Below are 22,362 nucleotides of genomic sequence, written 5' to 3' on the forward strand. Positions count from 1 at the left end.
TTGTTTGTGAATGCAGAGGCAACTCCACTGTGCCCCATCAGACTGTCCACATGCTGCTTGGCTTGGCAGCTACAGCGGCTATTGACCTTGAGCTTTAAATTACCAGACTGTTTTCTGTTCACCCTGCCCCTGTCTCTCTCTCTGTTCTACCAATCACAGTGTGAATCTGCGTTTACTTTGGGGAAACATGTATAACTCAGTCATCATAAAGCAAAGTATGGTTCATTAGATGTTTTTTAGATTTCTGGAAATAATCATTAACATTGCTGTTTCTCCCACTACCTTCAGCACATCACTTCCTCTCTCATCCGTAGTTTCCTGTACGCTCTAGCGTACCGTCCAATAAAATGTAACAATGATGCCGTGTTTGCTGTATAGCGCAATTCCAATGTAGCGAGGAAAGTTCAATTCCACATTCCACAGGAAATGGTGCAATTGAACATGGATGTGAAATAAACACAAATCCTGCGTGCAGAAAGTGGCTTCTTGTTTTCGTTTATGGCTACATCCTTCCCCATATTGTCCTCTAAAATGCATAATTACTTTGCCTGAGAGTACAAGTTGAATCAGTATCAGTGAGGAGGAGACAAACTTAAGCAGCTCTGCAGTTCGTTTCTAGGGCAAGCTATGGCTTGCCTTCACATTAATTTAATTTTTTTCTTATTTAAATTCACTTAAAGCCTTTTTCTACATTGTTTTTGTGTCTTATGAATACTTCTGGGTTTCATGTTGCTAAACAGCTTTGCATTCAGTTTTCAGAAGTTAACAGTGCTTTCCTCATTAATGCATTTAACTGACTATTACCATTCCATCATTTCATTCACTATTATTTTGTTCTCCTTTTTTAATTCTTTCACCCCTTTATGTTTTTATTTCTTTCGACCACCAGATTGTGGTACATTATGCAGTTCTAACACTGTATTACAAGGAATTAGTGAGCCATCTAACTATTGGCTTAGTTTATCTTTTACAGGGATTTATTATCAATATTTTGATAGTTGTCAAGGAATTAAAAAAACCCATAACCAACAATGCGTTGATTAGTAGCACTGGAAGTGCATGGATGAGTGCAAGTGTTTGATGCTGTTGGATGAGACATTAAACGGTTGCTGCTGCTGCTGCTGCTGCTGATGCGTGTCAATCTAAGAGTAGTGCAGGAAATAGAAGTCACAGTTAGCGAGTGGTTGTGTTGTGTCCTGCCTCCTGCCTTCTCTGCCCAGGCAGCAACCTCATGTAAACTAAACTGAGCATTTCTAGTGAAGAGAATGCGACAGACACTGACTACATCCTTTTACATAAGAACTTCAGACAGGATCCCGAGTTTATTTGCTCACTTCCTGAGTGAGCCTTTATAATTAGACTATAAGCGTTTAATTTATTTTTTACAGATTCTTTTTTTTTTTAAACAGGACTCAAGCAAATCTGACTTTGTGAGGCCCACATTGTTTTAGCTGATTTTGAAAATGAATTTGGTGGCATGATTGTACTGCCCATGAAGCTTCTGAAAGTGAAATGTATACGTACAAACTTAGCATGTTGACACACTGGCTGCTTCCACACTCACTTTCAGTCTACTGCCTTTAAAGCTACTTTGCTCCCTTGTCACAAGGGGTTGCTGCAGCAGGTAGCACCACATGTATGTACTTGCTAAAGTACCCCAAATAGGATTTGTGCCTTCAGCTGGTGTTGAACCAGCAACCCTTCATTTGTTAGGTGAATGCATTAAGCTACACTATGGAGCCACCTTTCAGTTTTGTACCTGACCATTTTCAAAGGAATGTTTTATTAAACCACCACTGACCTATTAATCATTCAAGCATGAAAAAAACACCCAACTCAAGGAATGAACTGGTTTTGTGCGATTAAGCAAAGTATTCGTTTTACATTGTATTATTAGGGACTTTATTACCAGCAGCCTGTGACAAAAACACACAATTCTTTAGCTGCATTCATAAAAAATGCCAAAGATAACATGGTGTAACAGGCATATTATAATATTTTCTGCAGCAGCATGGTGGTTTTCAAAGAGCTATTAGCCAAAAAAAAAAAAAATTGCATAACTCAGTTTCTTGTGAAGAGTGTACTTAAGAGTTTTAAAGAAACTGGACAAGTGGGAGGACAAAAGATGAATATCCGGGCCTAAAAAAATGTCTACAACAGATGAATAACATCTGAAAGTTTTGCCCTTGAGAAACAGGAGACAAAATGTTGGCTTTGCATCTGGCCCTTCAGTCGATTCATCTTACTGTTCACTGAAGATCACCAGAAATGATCTCATTGGAAAGCTTGCTGTCAATAAACCAGGAGAAAGAAGTTGAGTTATGCCAGATAAAACAAGAACTGCACCGAGAATCAGTGGTCCTATTGAGTGATATGAATGAGGTCAGGAGAGTGGTACAACAGCGAGTGTCTGCAGCCATCTGTAAAACATGGTTGTCGTGGTTTGGGGCTGCATTTCCACCAGTGATGCTGTGGATTTTGTCAAAACTGATGGAATTATGAGCAAAATAAAGTGCTATCAGATTTTGATCCACCATGCAATACAATCTGGAAAGCATTACATTGACAACCGCTTCATTTTTCAACATGAGAATAACCACAAACAGACAGTCATGCACTATACCTGGAAAAAAAAACACGCAGTTGAACATCATCACTCATGGATTGGCCTCCCCAGAGCTTGGACCTCAACATTACTGAAGCAGTTTGGGATCACACTGACTTTCAAGCTAGTTAAAATTAAATGTGTTTCCATTTATGTTTCCACATGAGGGGTGCCCTGGACTTTTCTACAACACTATTAGGCTCTAAAACAAAAATATCAGAGTTTATGAATTTTGCATTTTGACATGTTGCAATACTGAAGATGAAGTGATCATCAAAAGAAATCATCTTTAAGTGATGCTTGTTGTTATACATTTTAGTCTGGGGCAAAGATGTGCACCATGTAACATCCTCATTTCTGGTGTTAGACTACTTGCATGACTAAAAAGATTAAATCTTCAACAACTTGACTCTGCTGAGCAAATGTTACCTAGACGGAAGTGGCAATGTCCATGTTTTGGATTCATTACGGCTGCAAGTTAATGCATATTTGATGCGCTTGTTAATGAACATAATTGCATTATCGGTCTTCATCATCATAAAGAAATACACAATGCAAATCCAAAGTTTGTGTTTTCAGTTATGTCTGGCAGTGGATTGCATGAAGGTATTATTGCTTTCAGTCATACTGTGGGATATGTTGAAAACAGAATATTAACTTCTGTAATTTACATGCCTCAACCCTACTGCTGCGAGCACATTTCCTATATCTGGATATCTCTAATCTCATGCTTCCTCATCATGCCTTAAGTCCTTTCTGCAGAGCAATTGCTGTCACTATTATCTCCCAAACAGATAGTCATGCCAACACTGTCTCCCTCTTTGTCACTCTGTCTCACTCAGCATACAGTGTGACAGGGTATAGTGCAAGTGTTAAACCAGGGAAAGAGCTCAGAAACAAGCACACAATGTCACACCAGTGTCACACCATATAAATTCTTTATAGGATGAGTTCAAGTTTAAAGCATTGACTGCCGGTGTGTAAAATATGATTCATTTTAAGGACTAGTGAATGGGAAATATGTGCATGCTTTTTGTGCTCATGTGAGTTAAATAGGGACTGAACGTCTTTTCTGTCACAGTAGGGCCCTCCTTCATGCCAGGTCAATGTATTTTTTTCCACAGCTCACCTAAAGCCAGCATCTGCTCACTGGCGGTGGCTCTGTGCTTGGCCAGGCTTAGAAAGGCGTGCATGTGTCTAGAATGTACAATATTTCTCCAAGCTCCATTCAAGGCTGAAAATGCGTGCTAGTTGGAGACGAGAACTTAGCCCCATGACATTAAGATTGTGCTTTGTGGTTCTCTTATCTGGAAGAAATCCTTTTGTGGGTTGTGAGATGTTCATTAGCGTAACATGTGGGTGAAACTGGTTTGTAAATTACTCTGATTTGGGGGGCGTCAAAGTTGTTGTCATTTATTTTTGCGATCTGCTGACATCCACTCATCGTCACAAATTAATAGAGACCGTATCAGGCACCATCAGGCTCCAGTGTTACCTTATGGCAGTTAGCAGTTAGATGTGTTTGCGCCTCCCACAGATAGCCTGGGGGGTGTGCATATTTTGTGTGCACAGTATGAGTTTATGTGCCTGTTTGTGTCTGTGTTTATGTGTGATTCAGACATAAATCCAAAAATGGCTATCTGCCTCGGTACAGACGTCCCCACAAGAGTGCAAAAGCAAAAAAAAGCTGCTCCTTGTGAGAGCTGCCTCCAACAGAGGAGAATTTTAATGCTCTGGTTGTGTCATTAATATGTGACATTTCATCCGCTGTGAAGATTTGGGGTGTTGTAATCTAGCTTTTTTTGTTGCTTTGTCTGTGTTCTTTCAGCCATGTTGCCATGTTTTAGTCACACTTCATTTACTTATTTCTTATAACTGAGTATGTAGATGACGTTTCTAAACTTTTCACTCAGCTTAACTGCCCACAGAAGCAATACAACCAAAACATTATTTTAATTACATTCGCAGTAAAGGGAAAACATCTATCTGGTAGTGGTTTGCCATTTCCTTTTTCTCTTGAATGTGTGTGAAATATGCACACACTTGCAAAGTGATTACTTTTGGAACCATGTGAAAGCATTCATAAAGCTTGATGTTAAACATTAAATGTATCTTCTTGGTGCACTTGAAATATATTTGCAAAATGTCAGGTTTGCTAATCAATGCAAAGAAATGTCACCCTGTGAAAAAACGAGGCAAGCTTCATTAAAGATAAAATTTGTGCATTCAAACAGTGTTAATAGTGAAGAAGTCCACTGCACGTGAGAATTCCCAAGTCAAAGCATGCATAATGAGGAATTCATTTAGAAAAACATATTTAAAAACTGTAGGTGATTCGTCTGCCACCAAGTATAACATACTGTTGGACTTATTCTACTTCCTCCTTTTTTAATGTATTTCTGTGCCTACCGGCTGTAATTAATATTTTATTTCGATGTCAAATGTGATATGAATATATTGTCCAGGTCTGGCTTAAATGGAAGTTCTTATTTAAGTCACATGTGTAAAGGAGAGCAAGATGATATAAAAGCTAGATTTTAAGTGCTGCAGTTGGGCACGACTACACTTAATATAACTATTCAAACAAGTGCCAAAACATTGCATTTCTAGTTGTAAAATAATGAATAAATGGATCATCAATGGATCATCAACAACTATGTTTCTTTCTAGGAGGTTTTGTCTAACACACACACGCAGTCATTAAAAGAGAGCGACAGTCCAATGCCACTTACAAAGAGTCAAAAATTGATCCTGATGTTGTGAGATTATTTTAATTATCTTATGTCATGTTAGACCCCTAATTAAAGATTGTGAAATTATTATGTAGTTTTAGTTTGGATTATTCTCCTGAATTAGAAGGTGATAACTATTACATTTGTTAAACTGATTTCTATTACATTAGACTGCTGATTCATTGTGAATGAATGATATTGTTTTATGATGCATTATGCTGCTGAGTTATAAGAAATACTGTTTTCAGAGAGTCATGGCCTTATTTGTTTGATTAGCAAAGAACAGAACATACTGCACAGAAGCCAAGGTCATAACTTAGGCTCACTGAGAGAGAGAAAGAATGTGGATGTTTAGGTTTTATGACTAAGTGGAGGGGGAGCTTAAGCTATAAGAATGTGTGGAATGCTCAGACACTTCGAGATCAGGCGGACACCCTCCCGCGCTCATCTCCCCTCCGGATGGTTTATGCTCATAAAGTGTTGAATTGTATGGAATAAAAGATTGTTGATTGAGCATTTATACACCGAGTATTGTCCTTCCTTCAGCCCAAAGATCAAAAAGAATTGGGAGAATTTAACAATGTAACATTTATATTTCTGGTTTGGACTTCCCTATATATGCACACACTGATGGAAGGTGGTTTGTGTCATTTGTACTGAATGGAACCAGCAGGTGCAAATAAATCTCAGTGGTGTAATATGAAATTGTACATTCTTTCCTTATTACTTGTCCCAAGGACAAACAAAACAGTTTGCTTCCTGTCCTTTTACTTGGTAGCATTCACTGTGTAATATTGCTGGGATGAAAGCCAACAGATTCCTAAGAAATGCCAGCAATTAACAATAATGACAAAGTTTGGCAATAGATGAAAAAAAAATACATATATAAATAATAAAGATCATTATCTAAGAAAATGATAATGAGGAATGCGTGGGATGGATTTGTAAGTCCATGTGTTCGCTCATTTCTTTCATTACCATTTTTCACTGCTTGTGCTGATCCACCAACTCACATCCTAGCATGTGCCCACTTATTAACCAACTGTTTATTTAGTGATCAAAAGATGTCCAATTTTTTTTTAAATCACACACTGCCATTTTCCATTATTTACTTATTACACAAAAAGCACAGCCCGTGTCACGGAGAGAAGATAGAACTGTGGAAAATCTGAGGCAAACATAAGGGAATAAGGTTTCACTTACACCGGTGACATTACAAAAAAAACCCCAAAAAAACAAAACACGCATCCCTCTTAGGAATTAAACAGATGTAACCCCGCCTTGATTTTCCACAGTTCTTCACAGCCGCCGCGTCTCCCGTCTCCGTCAGTGCAGAAGGTAACTTAGCTCTCCGCGTAAAGCTCCTGGACACCAGAAGGGCACCGCACAGTTTCCGCTTCTGCTTCTCCGCTCTCTCAAGATCAGAACTGATCTAAAAATTTAATAAAATAAAATAAACCTCGAGGGTTTAATTAAACGGCCGGAAAACAGCAAGTGATCTTAGGTGTTGTTTAATTCATTCGTTCACTGTTAGGCTATGTATTTTGGCTCCCAGTAGTTTATTTTTTTTTAACCTACCAGCTTGAACTAATGCCTCGCACCAGAGACGACGCGAAGAGACGGTTCGTTTTTTTAAAGAGTAAGCAATGAGTAAAGCAAATAAAGGATACAGTGGGAGCTAACTGTGGATGATCTTGGATTTAACAGCCGCTTCCTGTGAAAGCAAAGATTCTGAAACTTATGGCGTGAAGGTAAGACAGTTCTGTTTTCTCTGTGTGATGTATTAAACTTGAGAAAAAATAAGATAATCCAGGGTAGTTTATAATCTATGACATATCGCTCAAAGATACATACATACATACATTAAATAACACTGCAGGTAGCGCAAGCGGCTGTGCACTGTTTTATTTGTATGACAGGTCTACTGTTTACCTTATCGATCCTGGCTGGGCGTTAATATAAGACAGTTTTAACCACCCCAAGAAAGGGTGGGTGGCTGGGGGGCTATAAGTGAGTTATACCCTAGTTTCAGACTTGAGAGTGGCGATGTGTCCGTGTCACGGTGCCCTTTCCAACCCGCGAAGCGCTGATTTCAGATCTGTTCGTGCTTTCCAATTTGTAATTAGTGCTGGGTTTTCAGAGGCAGCGGGTTCTCGGCACAAGCTTCGTGCTGCGCAGGTGACTGCTGTACAGGCTGCACACTCCGTCCTGTGTCAGCATCGCTAAGCAGCTTTCACAAGTTATCAACAACAGGAAATAAATAAAGTGGAAAATGTATCTAAACCTCTCTTGATAAGCCTGAGTGCCTCGAGAGCGCTTTTGATGGAGTTTATGTTACCCTTTTATGATCTATGTGAATATTTAAAAAAAAAAGATGTGTATATTATATGTATGTTCCGAGTTACTGCCATATTCTAACTAACACATAAACAGCATGACAAATGACTGAATAATGCTAATGATTGTGGTGATTTTGATTTAAGACTTATCTCTTTTGATTGAGTCAGTGCTAAAAGGGGAGAAAGAAATGAAAGAACAGTATGACTGCCTTCTGGAAAATATTAATAAGCCACCATAACAACAAAAACCTGCTTTGACATTTGGTCAGCAGCTGCTCTGTACCCAGCAGGTATGGATATCTGAATAGGTCAGGTGGTTATAACACCTGGTTGGCAAATTGGTGGTTTCATCAAAAGGGATGCTGTCAGGCTTTATTTGTCAAGGCAAATTGCTCATATCAACTCCACTTGACTAGAATTAACTATTTAAATCTTCTTTAATATAGAAACCAAACCAGTAATCCTTAGTGAACCCATCTTAGGTTAAATGGATAGAGGCTGAGCCTGGTTATTGAATTCCCTTGACACATTTTGAATTCTATACATTCCTGTGTCTGATCTGCTGGATGCTTTTGTGTGGAAAACAGTCTGACCAGAGCTGCCTGATGCAGGCTTGTCCAGCCTAGCTGTTTGGCCACAAGCAGATTTTCTGAATGCAATCTCCTGGATGCTATATACAGAAATATAAGCACAAATTAATCCCCACACGGATTATTTGAATTAATACTCGGGGGAAAAAAACACTAACAAGGGCTCAGATTCCATAAGATTCCTTAAGATGCATTGTGAGAGATTTGATTTCATGGCAACATTTACGTTGAGGTGATGCACAGACTTTGAATGGATTAAGCGCATAAAGATCTAAAGGGAAATCACTCGATGCTGCCGTTCGATCAATAAAATGTTGAGATTCAACACATTGCTCTCAAATGACATGCAGTCAACAGAAATGACGCTGTGTCGCAGCTTGTGCTTGTTAAATCCAATTACAAACCCAAACAAAAGTTGTTCGGGTGCAGGGAGCTGCTGCTGTGAAACCACAGAGTCTTTTATTAATCAGACAGATTTGAAAGTCATTCAGAGGAGAAATCTTACGTCGGACTGGCGTGGTGCAGTTGTTTTGTTTTGCAAAGTAGAAACTGTAAGGAATTTTAATGTAAATTTTTCATCTGTATGTATTTATACTGTATTTATATATTTATATTTTTATAATGCTGTGTACCTTTTGTAATTCTGTTTGCAGTCTTGTATGGTTTAAGCCTTGTCATGCTCTGGAGGAACATTTAATTTCATGGTGTATAGTATTACCTGTACATTATATGGCTGAATGAATGAGGCTTGCCACTTCAGAAATACACTTTAAAAAGTGACTTTTTTTTTTTTTTACTAATCAAGTCTTACATGACTTTATGCATCTTGCAAAGTGCAACTTCATAAATGTGTAGGTGCAGAAATGAAACCACATATATTCCAAGCTCTATAAACACTTTTTAATCATTGTGTATAGAAGACGCAGCTCAGACCCAGAATGTCATGGAGCACTTGATGATACTCAGTCGGGCCCCAAAAAACAGCACATCTGACCTTTGCGTGTGGCGCCATCTGACATCTAAGCAACCGAAGAAAATATAAATAGTTTAGATTTTCAGCAGAACATAGAGCTTACTAACTGGATGCCTGAAATGGCCTCCGAATAGTGTAAGCATGGACTCCTTCAAGAAAAAGCGGAGGTGTATTCCCTTTAATATCCCAAAAGGATGCCCATCCACAAGCTCTAACTCAGCTACAGGGTTCTTCTTGTACGTCTCACAGATTTTATATCAGGGTCACAAACATCCCTGTAAGTAAATCACTTAATTGTATTGGATCTCTGAGACTTTATCCAACTCGCTTACAGTCTCTCTCTCTCCCGAAACCCCTTTCCCAGCATGTCAAATACATCAACACTCAAGGGACGCACACAATTACTGACAGGATGGACGAGCCAATTAGGTCCAAACCCAATAGGAGATCTATTATGATCGTGGTTCTACTGTTATATGCTGTGATAGTCAGGTTAGCTGGTTGGTCTATATATGCGTTAATGGTGTGTCCATATTACATATTGATCTAAACAGTTTAAACACTATTTACAATCACTAGGCTTTGTTTGTTGTGAATAACTGGATATTGATTTTTTTATTACTCATTTAACACTTTGCAATCGCACATATTTTATTTTTAAATGTAGTTACATGGAGAGGGGTACACACACAGTACTATATTTTTGGCAATTATAGTGCAGTTCATAACATTTTCAAATCACTAACACCTCCACAAATTCAATTTTATATTTAGAAGAGACACACAAACATACAGAAAAAAGCTGCAAAACGTACTCTCTTGCATTTAGAAACAGACAAAAATAACTTATACAGACTTACTGCTCTGCTGGATAGAAATCCACCATTGCACATTTTTAATTTAAAAAAAAGAGCCTGTTGGTCTTTATGTTTTTAAGCTTGAGCAACAGGCAGTCAAAACTTAGTATACCTGGAAAACACACTGAACCTTTGAACAGCTCGCTATCTCACTAATCCACAGATATACACACACATGCAAAGTTTTTCCAGAGGTATGATCCTGCTTTACCTGCAGTTAGAGAACAGTGTCAGAGAAAATTAGGCAACACCCTCATTTCTGCATGATTGTACAAACCATACACCTTTTCTTAGTTACACATTGCTAGTACCAGGTTCTACCCACCTTTGGAACTCAGAACTGTGGCATAGATTCAACAAGGTGCTGGAAACAATTCTCAGAGATTTAGGTCCATAATGACATGATATCATCACACAGTTAGTGCACATCTGTGTGATGTTAATTTTTTAATTCGACCACATCGCAAAAGTGCTCGACTTGACTGAAATCTTTAGATTGTAGAAGAGAGCCTGACCAATATATTGGCAAGTTGATTTTATCTACCAATATGAGCTATTTGCTGATCGATTAATATCTGCTTTTATAACAGATTATGAATGAAAAAGTAAAAGTAAAGAAGAGATGGGAGAAAGACTCTTCAATCATGTTATGAGTGTTGATGTTGCATAGTTTTTCCTTGTTGGCAGCACATTTGTTTGTAAAGTGTAAACAAGTAAATAAAAAAATAAGTCAATAAATGATAACCTATCTACTTGTGTTGTGTGTTTGTGTGAAGTGTCCAAATATCAGTGTCAGTCTTACAAATCCTATATCAGTTGGGCTCTACTGTGGAGGCAGTTTAAGTAGACCACATAAATCTTCATGTTGAGGAAACCAGTTCCAAATCATTTGAACTTTGGGACATGGGGTGGTCATAAAGCAACCTGATATCACACCAAAATGTGTAATAGACACGCCGGTCCACTGTGTCTATTTCACGCTTTGCCTCTCCAAAATGTGAAATGGACACACATGCAGAAGTTGCATGCAGGGGGAGATAATATATTAAAGACAAGAAGTAATTTCAGGGTTCTTAATCATCAGAAATGAATAAGATGGGTGGCTAATATCTATATACATGCAAATGGGGAATAATGTCTGTCTAGCACTTTCCTGGTTATTTTCATGTTGGCTTGAAATAAAATATCTCCCTCTGTTGTTGCGGCAATTTACTGCAACTTCTGCATGCACATCGTTTTCATGCTTTGGAATGGCGAAGCGTGAAAAGGGTCCGATGGATCAACGCGTTCATGGTATTTATGCCATGAACGCATATAGGTTCTGACCCAACAATATGTATGTAGCAGTAGAAATGAAGACATATCAGAAAAGGCAATGTTTTTATGATCTTCTATTGTCCAATTTTGGTGATCCTGTGTAAACTATTCTTAGCTAGCAGGAGTGGCAATCCAGTGGTCTTCTGCTGCTATACCCAATGTTCTCATACCCCTGGTATCAATAACGCATTTTCACTGACCATTTTAAGTAAATTCTAGAGATGGTTGTGAGGGAAAAACCCGGTACATCACCACTTTCTGAAATACTCAAAACCAGCCTGTCTGGCATCAATAACCATTTGTTCAAAGTCATGTTTCTTCCCTATTATCCTCTGTTTAAATTTCTGAAGGTTCTTTTGACCATGTCTACACAGTTAAATGCATTGAGATGCAGCCGTGTAAATAGCTTAGTAGAAATTTGCATTAATTAGCAGGTGAACAGATATACCTAATAAAGTGACCAGGGAATATGCGCACAACATATGTGCATGGATAGTAGACATCGTTGGCTAATTGGCTGTAGCTCCTACAGGGAGTGCAGAATTATTAGGCAAGTTGTATTTGAGGAATAATTTTATTATTGAACAACAACCATGTTCTCAATGAACCCAAAAAACGCTGAATGTTTTTGGAAGTAGTTTTTAGTTTGTTTTTAGTTTTAGCTATTTTAGGGGGATATCTGTGTGTGCAGGTGACTATTACTGTGCATAATTATTAGGCAACTTAACAAAAAACAAATATATACCCATTTCAATTATTTATTTTTACCAGTGAAACCAATATAACATCTCCACATTCACAAATATACATTTCTGACATTCAAAAACAAAACAAAAACAAATCAGCGACCAATATAGCCACCTTTCTTTGCAAGGACACTCAAAAGCCTGCCATCCATGGATTCTGTCAGTGTTTTGATCTGTTCACCATCAACATTGCGTGCAGCAGCAACCACAGCCTCCCAGACACTGTTCAGAGAGGTGTACTGTTTTCCCTCCTTGTAAATCTCACATTTGATGATGGACCACAGGTTCTCAATGGGGTTCAGATCAGGTGAACAAGGAGGCCATGTCATTAGTTTTTCTTCTTTTATACCCTTTCTTGCCAGCCACGCTGTGGAGTACTTTGACGCGTGTGATGGAGCATTGTCCTGCATGGAAATCATGTTTTTCTTGAAGGATGCAGACTTCTTCCTGTACCACTGCTTGAAGAAGGTGTCTTCCAGAAACTGGCAGTAGGACTGGGAGTTGAGCTTGACTCCATCCTCAACCCGAAAAGGCCCCACAAGCTCATCTTTGATGATACCAGCCCAAACCAGTACTCCACCTCCACCTTGCTGGCGTCTGAGTCGGACTGGAGCTCTCTGCCCTTTACCAATCCAGCCACGGGCCCATCCATCTGGCCCATCAAGACTCACTCTCATTTCATCAGTCCATAAAACCTTAGAAAAACCAGTCTTGAGATATTTCTTGGCCCAGTCTTGACGTTTCAGCTTGTGTGTCTTGTTCAGTGGTGGTCGTCTTTCAGCCTTTCTTACCTTGGCCATGTCTCTGAGTATTGCACACCTTGTGCTTTTGGGCACTCCAGTGATGTTGCAGCTCTGAAATATGGCCAAACTGGTGGCAAGTGGCATCTTGGCAGCTGCACGCTTGACTTTTCTCAGTTCATGGGCAGTTATTTTGCGCCTTGGTTTTTCCACACGCTTCTTGCGACCCTGTTGACTATTTTGAATGAAACGCTTGATTGTTCGATGATCACGCTTCAGAAGCTTTGCAATTTTCAGACTGCTGCATCCCTCTGCAAGATATCTCACTATTTTTGACTTTTCTGAGCCTGTCAAGTCCTTCTTTTGACCCATTTTGCCAAAGGGAAGGACGTTGCCTAATAATTATGCACACCTGATATAGGGTGTTGATGTCATTAGACCACACCCCTTCTCATTACAGAGATGCACATCACCTAATATGCTTAATTGGTAGTAGGCTTTCGAGCCTATACAGCTTGGAGTAAGACAACATGCATGAAGAGGATGATGTGGACAAAATACTCATTTGCCTAATAATTCTGCACTCCCTATATAGAGCTTCATAAAATATAAGAGGCTTACAAACCTTGGCTCAAAATGCAGGAGAATTATTTTCTAGTGAAAAACTGCATGAGACAGATGAAAGACTTTGGGTTGATATTGACAGGATGAGCATTATAAGACAAGGATTGAGAATTAATAGCAAAATAGAAATAAATAAATAATTTTTCAGGAGAAATGAACTTACTTCACCGTTCTCTTGTTGTGTGGACAGTTTGGTATGAAAAGCTTTTAAAAACCACAAATATGTGGTTCACCCAAGGGTTTCTCACTGTAGACTTTAAATTAGCGGCACTTGTTCGAAATCATTCCAACTTCTGCAGATGGTGCTTGACACCCAGAGACCCTCTAGGTGGTGTAGAAAGAAAAAAATACTCTTCTTGGCTGTGAATGTGAACCTTAACAAGGGCCAAAATTAAAAGGTGAAAGTGAGATGAAGTAGGGCGATGTGTCCGTTTTGATACAGCACATGACTCATTCGTCTCTTTGAACTATTTCTTTTTAAGCGATGTCAAATGCCAAACGAAAGCTGGGTTTGTGTTATGTTAAAGACTCTTTCATGGAAGTTCCCTTGACATTTTCCTCAACAGCTCAGGAGTCTTTTGTTTTAGAAAGCAAAACAAGCGTTTATTATGAATAACTTCAGTCTTACTCTTTGTGAACTTGATGCCCAGTCAAATATTATTTCATTAGAAAAGTGACATTTTTAGATGTTTTCACAACCACAGTCAGGAGCATAGTATAAGAAAACTGAAGAAGTGATTTACTGCGGTTATAATAATTTAATTGATCAGTCCTGGTTATGTAAACGGTTGCTTGCAGTAACAATCTCACTGAAACCAGCCCTTTGATTTCATTATTCTTGCTGTTGCTTTGAACTCATTGTCTTTGTTTTCTGGTATGGATTTTTTGGTTGCTTGCCATAGTTTTCGCCAGCTCTGAGCACAAAACCATAGGCAGCTATTTAAAACAGATGAGCTTAGATTAGCTTTGCGCCCAGTAAAACAAAGGTATAACTGGTGGCTGGTAAAAATGTGATCAAACACTGAGCATTTTAAGATTTTCTTTAAAAAAAAGAAAAGAAAAAAGATCTAAGTCAAGGCAGGGATTAAAAATAAATGGATTACTGGACCCCTCTTGTTTTTGTTGTACTGTTTAAGCCTTAGAAAACTGATTCCTTAACAATATGGGGAAATTGGGCATCACTCAGTAATATTTTCATAGAAATGTTATCAGTTTACGTACACAATAAGTTTGCACTCACTTCATTTAATGAATCAGGTTTATTCTACCATAGATTAAAAGAAATGTGACTGAGATTGTACTGGAAAGCCCCCATTTCACTGTATGAGAAAATATACTTGTCTACATGTGCATAACAGAAGGAGAAATGGAACGACTGGAAATGGAAAGACTGGAACTTGAACCCCTCAAGATAAACAACATTTTGTTGTGCAACCCCTCAGAGCTTGAGAACGTTTGACACATATTCCCATACACTATCACGGGTAATTGTTTGTGCTTCTCAGTAGGATTGCTTTGTTCTGCATTTTTCTGTGTCATCATTACACACCGTGTACCACTAGGCCTTATATGGAAGGAAACCCTGCCTATGTAGATTTGGTACTTAGGGGCCTGGTCTTAAGCTCCTCTAAACTAATACAATGTGCTTTCTTTCAGACTTGTTTTTCTTCTTTCTGCCAGTGAGACTTTCCAAGAGTCCGAGATACTCGTTTGTTAGTTCAACCAGTGGATGGGTATCTTTTTAATTTATTCGTGAATGCAATAAATATGTGTAGCATATAGGAAGCAGTAAAATAAGTACCATTCATCCATCCATCCATCCATTCGCTTCCGCTTATCCTTTGCAGGGTCGCGGGGGGCGCTGGAGCCTATCCCAGCTGTCATAGGGCAAGAGGCAGGGTACACCCTGGACAGGTCGCCAGTCTGTCGCAGGGCCAACACACAGGGACAGACAACCATTCGCACTCACTTTCATTCGCACATTCACACCTAGTGACAATTTAGATTATCCAATTAACCTATCCCCACAAGCTGCATGTCTGTAAAATAAGTACCAACACTTTAATATTTCTTGTGTTTGAAACTGCAGATAAGGCTTTCGTTCTTTCGCATCTCAGTGATCACAGAACAGCTTGAGAGTAAATAAATAAAGTGAAACCACCACAAGACACTATTGTGGTTTCTGTTTTCACAGCCAATCCATCTGGTCACCTGACCTTTGTCAGACTTACACTTGTTGCACCTCATTTCCCACTGTGGAAATGTGAGAAGCAGCTGCTCAGAGTCTCCATTTAATGACACACAGTTAAAAATTCACCTTGAAACAAAGTGACATATTTTCATGTGTTTAATTAAACAATTCAGGACAAATCCAGGGAATCGTTTGACTTTTCAAGTTTCTCGTATAATAAGACCTAAAGTGTGTGAGCAAAAAAGAAGAGGCAGATACTCAACATTACAGGTGCATGCACTTCTGTTCATCTGTTTCTGGCTCTGTTTTACATGGGATGCAATGGAAAAGTAGTAAACGGTGTGCGTGTGTGTGTATGCAACGTCTCAAGGGACCACACCAGTTGTTAGGTTGGAACTACCCTATCACCTAATGAGGTCAATGGAGGATTGTTACCAACCTCCGTTTCCTCTTTTGGCAGTGGGTGGATGTCCTTCCATTTTTACCCTTATGGCTTGATCTGAATAGAGAATAGCTCAAATCTTCACAACAGTAACCTTTATGTCTCACTGTATAAGCAATGTTGTAGCATAGGTAGAATTTTGTAACCTCTGCGGTTAAGCCTTCATGGTTGACTCATCGGTGCTTTTTATTCAGCCCTTTATGTATCTCTTTCACTCTGTTTCAGTGTGCCTGTCTTGACGCTTCCTGAATCTCCAATATATCATTTGTTTTCACCTCCTTCAGACAGTCTTTTCACAGTGAAAGCTCCCTTGCCAGTGTTAAAACGCATACTTTGATTTCCCTTGATATGGGTTATTGCATACTATATCTAAACCAAATAAATGGCTGGGTGGTCTCTTATGTAAGTCACATTGGCGCTTGTGCATCCTAATGCAAACTGCTGAGGGCCTTTCTTCTTTAACTCTGTTTAAACAGAGATATGCTAACCCGGTGCACACTGTGTGAGAAGGATGGATTTGATTTAGTATGATACATATATAAATATAAATACAGCTTTCAAACTGCTCCAGCGTCTCTTCGTTATGAAATGTGATTGTCTCACTAAAACGAGAGAGCGTACCTCTGTCCACTTTCATTTGAACAGAAAACACAGCTTACCAATTATTTTTAGTAAATAAGCTCCACGTTTTCTTTTTTATGTAAAATGTTTATTGCTTTTATGTCAGAGGTGTGCCTGATCAAAGCAAATGCACCCCATATGGATGTTGGGAGAAAAACGTTTAAATTGCAAGAGCCGAGAGAAAGGCAGCATAATTGCAATGACAAGATCATGACACACTAATTGCTACCGGAATGAGCAGGTGTCACGGTTCTGGGTCCGTCGGACCCAGTAGTTTGAGTTTTATTATGTTTTGGTTTTAGTTTGCATCAGGGATTGTTTTCTTGTTCTCTTGTAGTGTTGATTATGATGATGTTTATTATTTGAGTTTCATGTTTCTGTGGTGTTTAGGATTTGTTCTTCAGTTGTGTCTGCTTAGTATTTGTCTAGCTCCATGTGCCATTTTCTGTCTGTCTCTCTATGTCGAGTTTGTGTCTTAGTGTGATGGTTGCTTGTTCCTGTTTTATTGTGATGGTCTGCGTCTCATGTGAGTGTGTTCAGTTTTACCTTTGTCTCGTCTTGTTGATTATTCCCAGCTGTGTCCACCACCTGTGTGTAATTCCCCTGTGATTCTCTGTGTATTTAAGTCATGTCTGCCGTCATTGTAGTTGCTGGTCCGTCTGTGTATTCCACCCTGCGTCATCTGTGTGTTTCCCTGCTGTCAACCGCTAAGTGTTTCTGCTCATGTTCAGGTTCGTGTTCTGTAGTTAGTTTGTTCCCAGTCTAGTTAGTCATAGCTCCCTTTGCCGTTTGTATTTACTTTCATGCTCAATAAACCACCTTCACACCTTCACGACTGCCTGCGTTTGGATCCTCCTTCATTGCCTCCACACGGCTCACCTCACTCGCCGTGACAGCAGGTTTATTTTAGGCACAGTAAAAGTCATACCAGCTACCACCTACACAGCCGGTCCGTACAACGTGGCTTCACATTTGCAACGAGCTGCATTTTCACTCACACAGCAACAAAGGGGAGCTATTTTCTGAGAAAGCGAATTTACAACATAGTCACTGACTTCCTCAGCTTCGGTCATTCTGACCCAACAACAAACAGGGCTGTGCCAGATAGAAAACTAATTAGGATGAAGGTTATCACGGGCTTAAATCAAACATGTTGTTGGTACTGACAGACTGATATCAGTTTAAGCTTTTGTGTTCAGCTTGTATAGGCTGTTACTAAAAACTAGACAAAGATTTAACAATGAAGGGTCTGAACACAGACTAAATCCCTGTGTGCACATAAACATACACGACAAAGGAAAACAGGTGTAATAATCAGTTTAGAAAAGGCAATTACCTTGATCCAACATCCACAAATTAGATTTATGTAACAGAAGAGAAAATGGGGAAAGGCAAAAAGAGCCACTATCAGACAATGTGTATCTCAAGAAGCATAATGATGGTTTTGTAGTACAGCGAGGGAAGTTATTTATTTATTTATTTATTTTTTATCATTCATTTCTTCAAGTCAGAGTCTCATTGAGATTTAAATCTCATTTCCAGGAGAGACCTGGCCATCATGGCAGCAAAGGTTACAGCAAATACAACACATAACAAGTAAAAAACAAATACAATATTTCACACAAACATACATTAAGAGCCATATTTAAAAACAGTAACACTGACTAAAAGAGTTATTCTCTCACTCCTTTAAAATGGACCTAAACTCCCCCATGGTAACCATCTCTGCCAATTTCAGTTCCTCCTGTAGACTATTCCAGGAAACAGGGACAGCCTTTTATTTAAATGCCTTTTTCCCAGTTCTCTTCTGATTTTCAGGACAACTTATTTGCATGGCGTTGTGACAGCGAAGGCTATATTGGTTGTAGTTTTTACACATATAAATACACAGATAAGACTGAACTAGCCCGAGGAGAGAGTTATAGATAAAACCAACCAATGGGAACGTCTGCTTATATACACAGATGGCCGATTTCCACATCCAATAATAACATAAAAAGGCACAATGATAGACACTATCCACCCTCTTTATGTACAGGGCAGGTGCATTCATAAAAAGCAGATCACCAAAATCTAATAACAGTTAAAAAAAAAAAAAGTTGCATAAATCAAGTGTTTTTTCTCACTTGGATAAAGAAACATGATTTCCAAAAAACTTCACTTTTACTTTCAACTTGGACACAAGCCTTTCGATGTGAGTTTTCAATGACAAACCTTGATCTCTAATGATACCTACAATAGATAGAAACACAGATAACAACTCTTTGCCATTTGAGAATAACGTGAACTTAGATTTATCTACATTTAACACCAGGTTAGTTGTAAGTTGAGTTAAATGTTACTGAGCAACATCAAAGGCAGACTGTAAAAAATCAAGGGGTTTGTGCTACTGAAGGAAATAAATAATAGGTGTATCATCTGCATAAAGATGGAATGCAGCATTAGATAAATTTTCACAAAGGTTATTTATATAGAGAGAAACAATTATTTGATCTAATTCGGGATATGTAAGTTTGCTCACTTGTAAAGAAATTAAAAGTCTCTGATTTTTAGGGTGGCTTCATTTAATGGAGAGAGACAAAATTTCAAGCCTAAATCCAGAGTGACCAGCATTTGATCCCTAAGAAAATCATGATTTAGTACTTGATGAAGAAACCCTTTACACATCTTAAGAGAGGTTTGGTTCCACTCTATAAATCCTTTTGTTTTCTTGGCTGCTGCTTGGTAACTCGAAGCTGCAGCTCCCTCCACAGATTTTCTATGAGGTGTGAAGAACAACTTAGTTACTCCATTTCCTTAATGTGTTACTTTTTTAGCCACTCTTTTGTTCCCTTGGTGGCATGTTTTGGGTCATTGTCATACTGGAAGATCCATCCACTACATGGCCTCCGTTTACTGGCTTATCATCGCAGTGAAGTCACACTTTACCCTCAGCAGAAAAATAGCCCCAAAGCATAAAGTTTCCAGCTCCATGTTTTACTGTTTGGATGGTGTTCTTTGGGCCATGCTCAGTATTTCCCATTATACAAAAACATCAGGACAAATTGATACCCCTCAGCTTGATTTTGATTTTATCTACCGCAGCACTTCCTCTGAAACCATCTCTGAATCATTTAGATGTTCACTAGTAAACTTAAGATTGGCCTGTACATGTGCCTTCTGGATCAGGGGGACCTTCTAGACACTCCAACATATGCTTTAGTGTGTTACTATTGGTTATCTTGGTGACTGTGGCAAGATCTTCCACTGAGGGTGACAGATGGTCATTTTTTTATTCCATTTCCGAGTCATTGCACCAACAGTTTTATGTTATCGCCAAGCTTCTTGCCAATGCTCTTGTAGCACATTCCAGCATTTTACAGGTGTACACTTTTCTCCATAGAGATGGAGAGGATGGAATAGAGGAAACTGATTGAAAAATGTATTGATTCTGTGCTCAGGTGTGCTTTATACATCAATCTAATACGTTGAGATCAGGAGTATCTGGAATTGATTGATTGATTGACTGTAATCTATGTGCTGAATGACTAAATCCGGTTTTGCTTTGGGATCAAATAGTCGTCACTCAGTGGCATGCAAATCCATTTGTAACTTTTATATAATGTGTTTTTTCTAAATTTTGGTTGATTATGGTTGATGTCTCTCTCCATTAAAATGAAAATATCATCAAAATTAATGACTGTTCATTTCTGTGTAAGTGACCACACTTACAAATTCAGCAAGGAATCAAATAATTATTTTTCCCGACTGTAAATGTTCAAGTTTGAGTGCTTCTGTGAGATTAATAATCAAGTTTAAAGGCTCATAAATAGCAGCAATTTAGTACAGCTGCTATTAAATGGCGCTTACTGTAAGATTAACAGGGTAGTTGCATGGTTTATTAAACTGAATTTTCACAACTGGTACTTGATGCCAACATTTGTTGTTGTTTAATGTCGTTTAATGCCAACAGAGTCGTGTGTTTTTCCTATATTAAAGTTGCAGGTTAGGTGTGCATTTATGAGAGGATTATAAAGTCATTATACTTAAACTATTTTCAGATTATGGGGGAGATTTATAATTACAGGGTGTGTTTTGTAAATGTAAAAGGTAATCACAACATAATTTGCTATCTGAAATCTAATCCAATAACAGAAATTAGAGAACTACAAAAAATGACCAAGTATTCATGCTTATGAGTCTATTCAATCTTTTATAATGCATGAATGCATGAATCAAAACCTGTCGGCGGGGGGGGGGGGGGGGGGGGGAAATAAAAATTCCTTATTTTATATGATTAAAGAAAGTGTCCAAAAGCCCAAAGTGAAGTTACTATCTGTTGTTTTTTAGAGGGTCGGCTTGGCAACGTGCAGATGAAAATCACATTCATATCACATTAGATAATGCCTTATGCTCCCATAGATCACTGCTGGGTCACCTGGGAATAAGAGGATGCAGTGAGATGTGAAACTGAGGGATTGTGGGTATAAAGTGAGGTCAAGCTATTTAGAGATTTCATTCAGGACCGGTCAACTGCGCACAATTCAGAGGTCATCTGGTTGGATAGAATGCTACATAAAAGTTGAAATAGGCAACATGTTGTTAAAATCGCTGAATAATAAATTTTTAATTTCCTTTTAGCAAATTTGTTTGTTTGTTTTAGAGACGATCACAAGCAAGGGGTGACTTTGGCAAGTTATAAGTGTTTTACAGCCAGATCTTGTGGGAAATGTGAAGCATTATCCAGAGCAAAGTGTGGTGGAGTGAGTGAAAAGGGACAGATGAAGCCAAATCTGAGCACTGACTTATTTCAAATATACTTGGATAGAAAAGAAGAAGGAATGGTTTTGGGGGAATTGTTGAATTCAAAATTTGGCCTTTGTTCCCTCTTTAGATTTTAGCACAGAGAGCTGGATACACTTCATCCGCTGTTCTGTGGTGCAGCTGTTCAATAATGCAAACATGCCATATGCCCAAGACTGTGTAAGACGCTTTATAGCATGAACAGCTCTCAGTAGGTTGGCAGTCTTAGCTGGTCTCTATGGATAGTGGTTGCACAGTGTGTGGGAGAAAAAAAAGGAATTTTCAAACTAACAGTGCTTCTATTGACCATGACTCTATTCAACTCACTCCCTGTCTCCACATCAGTGCGGTAAATATATTTATGCATTGTCACCGGTCGTTTTAGGAACATTCAGTTATCATTATTTTGTCAAACACAGTGCATTTAAAAACACCGCTTTCACTCGCTTAATTTTTTTTAACAGATGTCTGTTTTTGTTGTTGTTAAGTTTAATTGACAATTTCACAATGTTTCTTACTAATTCAACTTGTGAGTCTTAATGTACTACAAAATCCCTCTTCTACTAAAACACACTGTAAAAAAAACTTTAAAAAAAATTCATCCTAAATATTTAAGATGCATTTTTTTTTTTATCAATGAATGCCTTTTAAGTTAATTGGTAGTAGTCCAGAGCTATTGATACAAAGCAGCTGATTCTATTCTTCCTGAGTTACATAACAGGAAAAAAAGAGTTTATTGTGGCTGTTTTTCTGTCAAGAGTTAAAAAAAAAAAAAGAAATTATATTAGTCTTCACAGCTTTCC

General features: G+C 38.5%; 1 protein-coding gene across 1 annotated transcript in view; it reads left to right on the forward strand.

Annotated features, from left to right (window-relative positions):
• The first annotated feature begins 6,654 nt into the window (after positions 1-6,654).
• drd2a (dopamine receptor D2a) overlaps positions 6,655-22,362 on the forward strand; it is a 57,325-nt gene continuing 41,617 nt past the window's right edge. Inside the window, exon 1 of the mRNA XM_085430068.1 lies at positions 6,655-7,088. The gene's annotated coding sequence lies outside the window, so the exon portion shown is untranslated. The remainder of the gene's footprint in view (positions 7,089-22,362) is intronic.

This window comes from Copadichromis virginalis, linkage group LG14 (assembly GCF_057382275.1).
Source record: "Copadichromis virginalis isolate Kocher_CV1m ecotype Utaka linkage group LG14, C_Virginalis_male_GT1.1, whole genome shotgun sequence".
Classification (NCBI taxonomy): Eukaryota; Metazoa; Chordata; class Actinopteri; order Cichliformes; family Cichlidae; genus Copadichromis; species Copadichromis virginalis.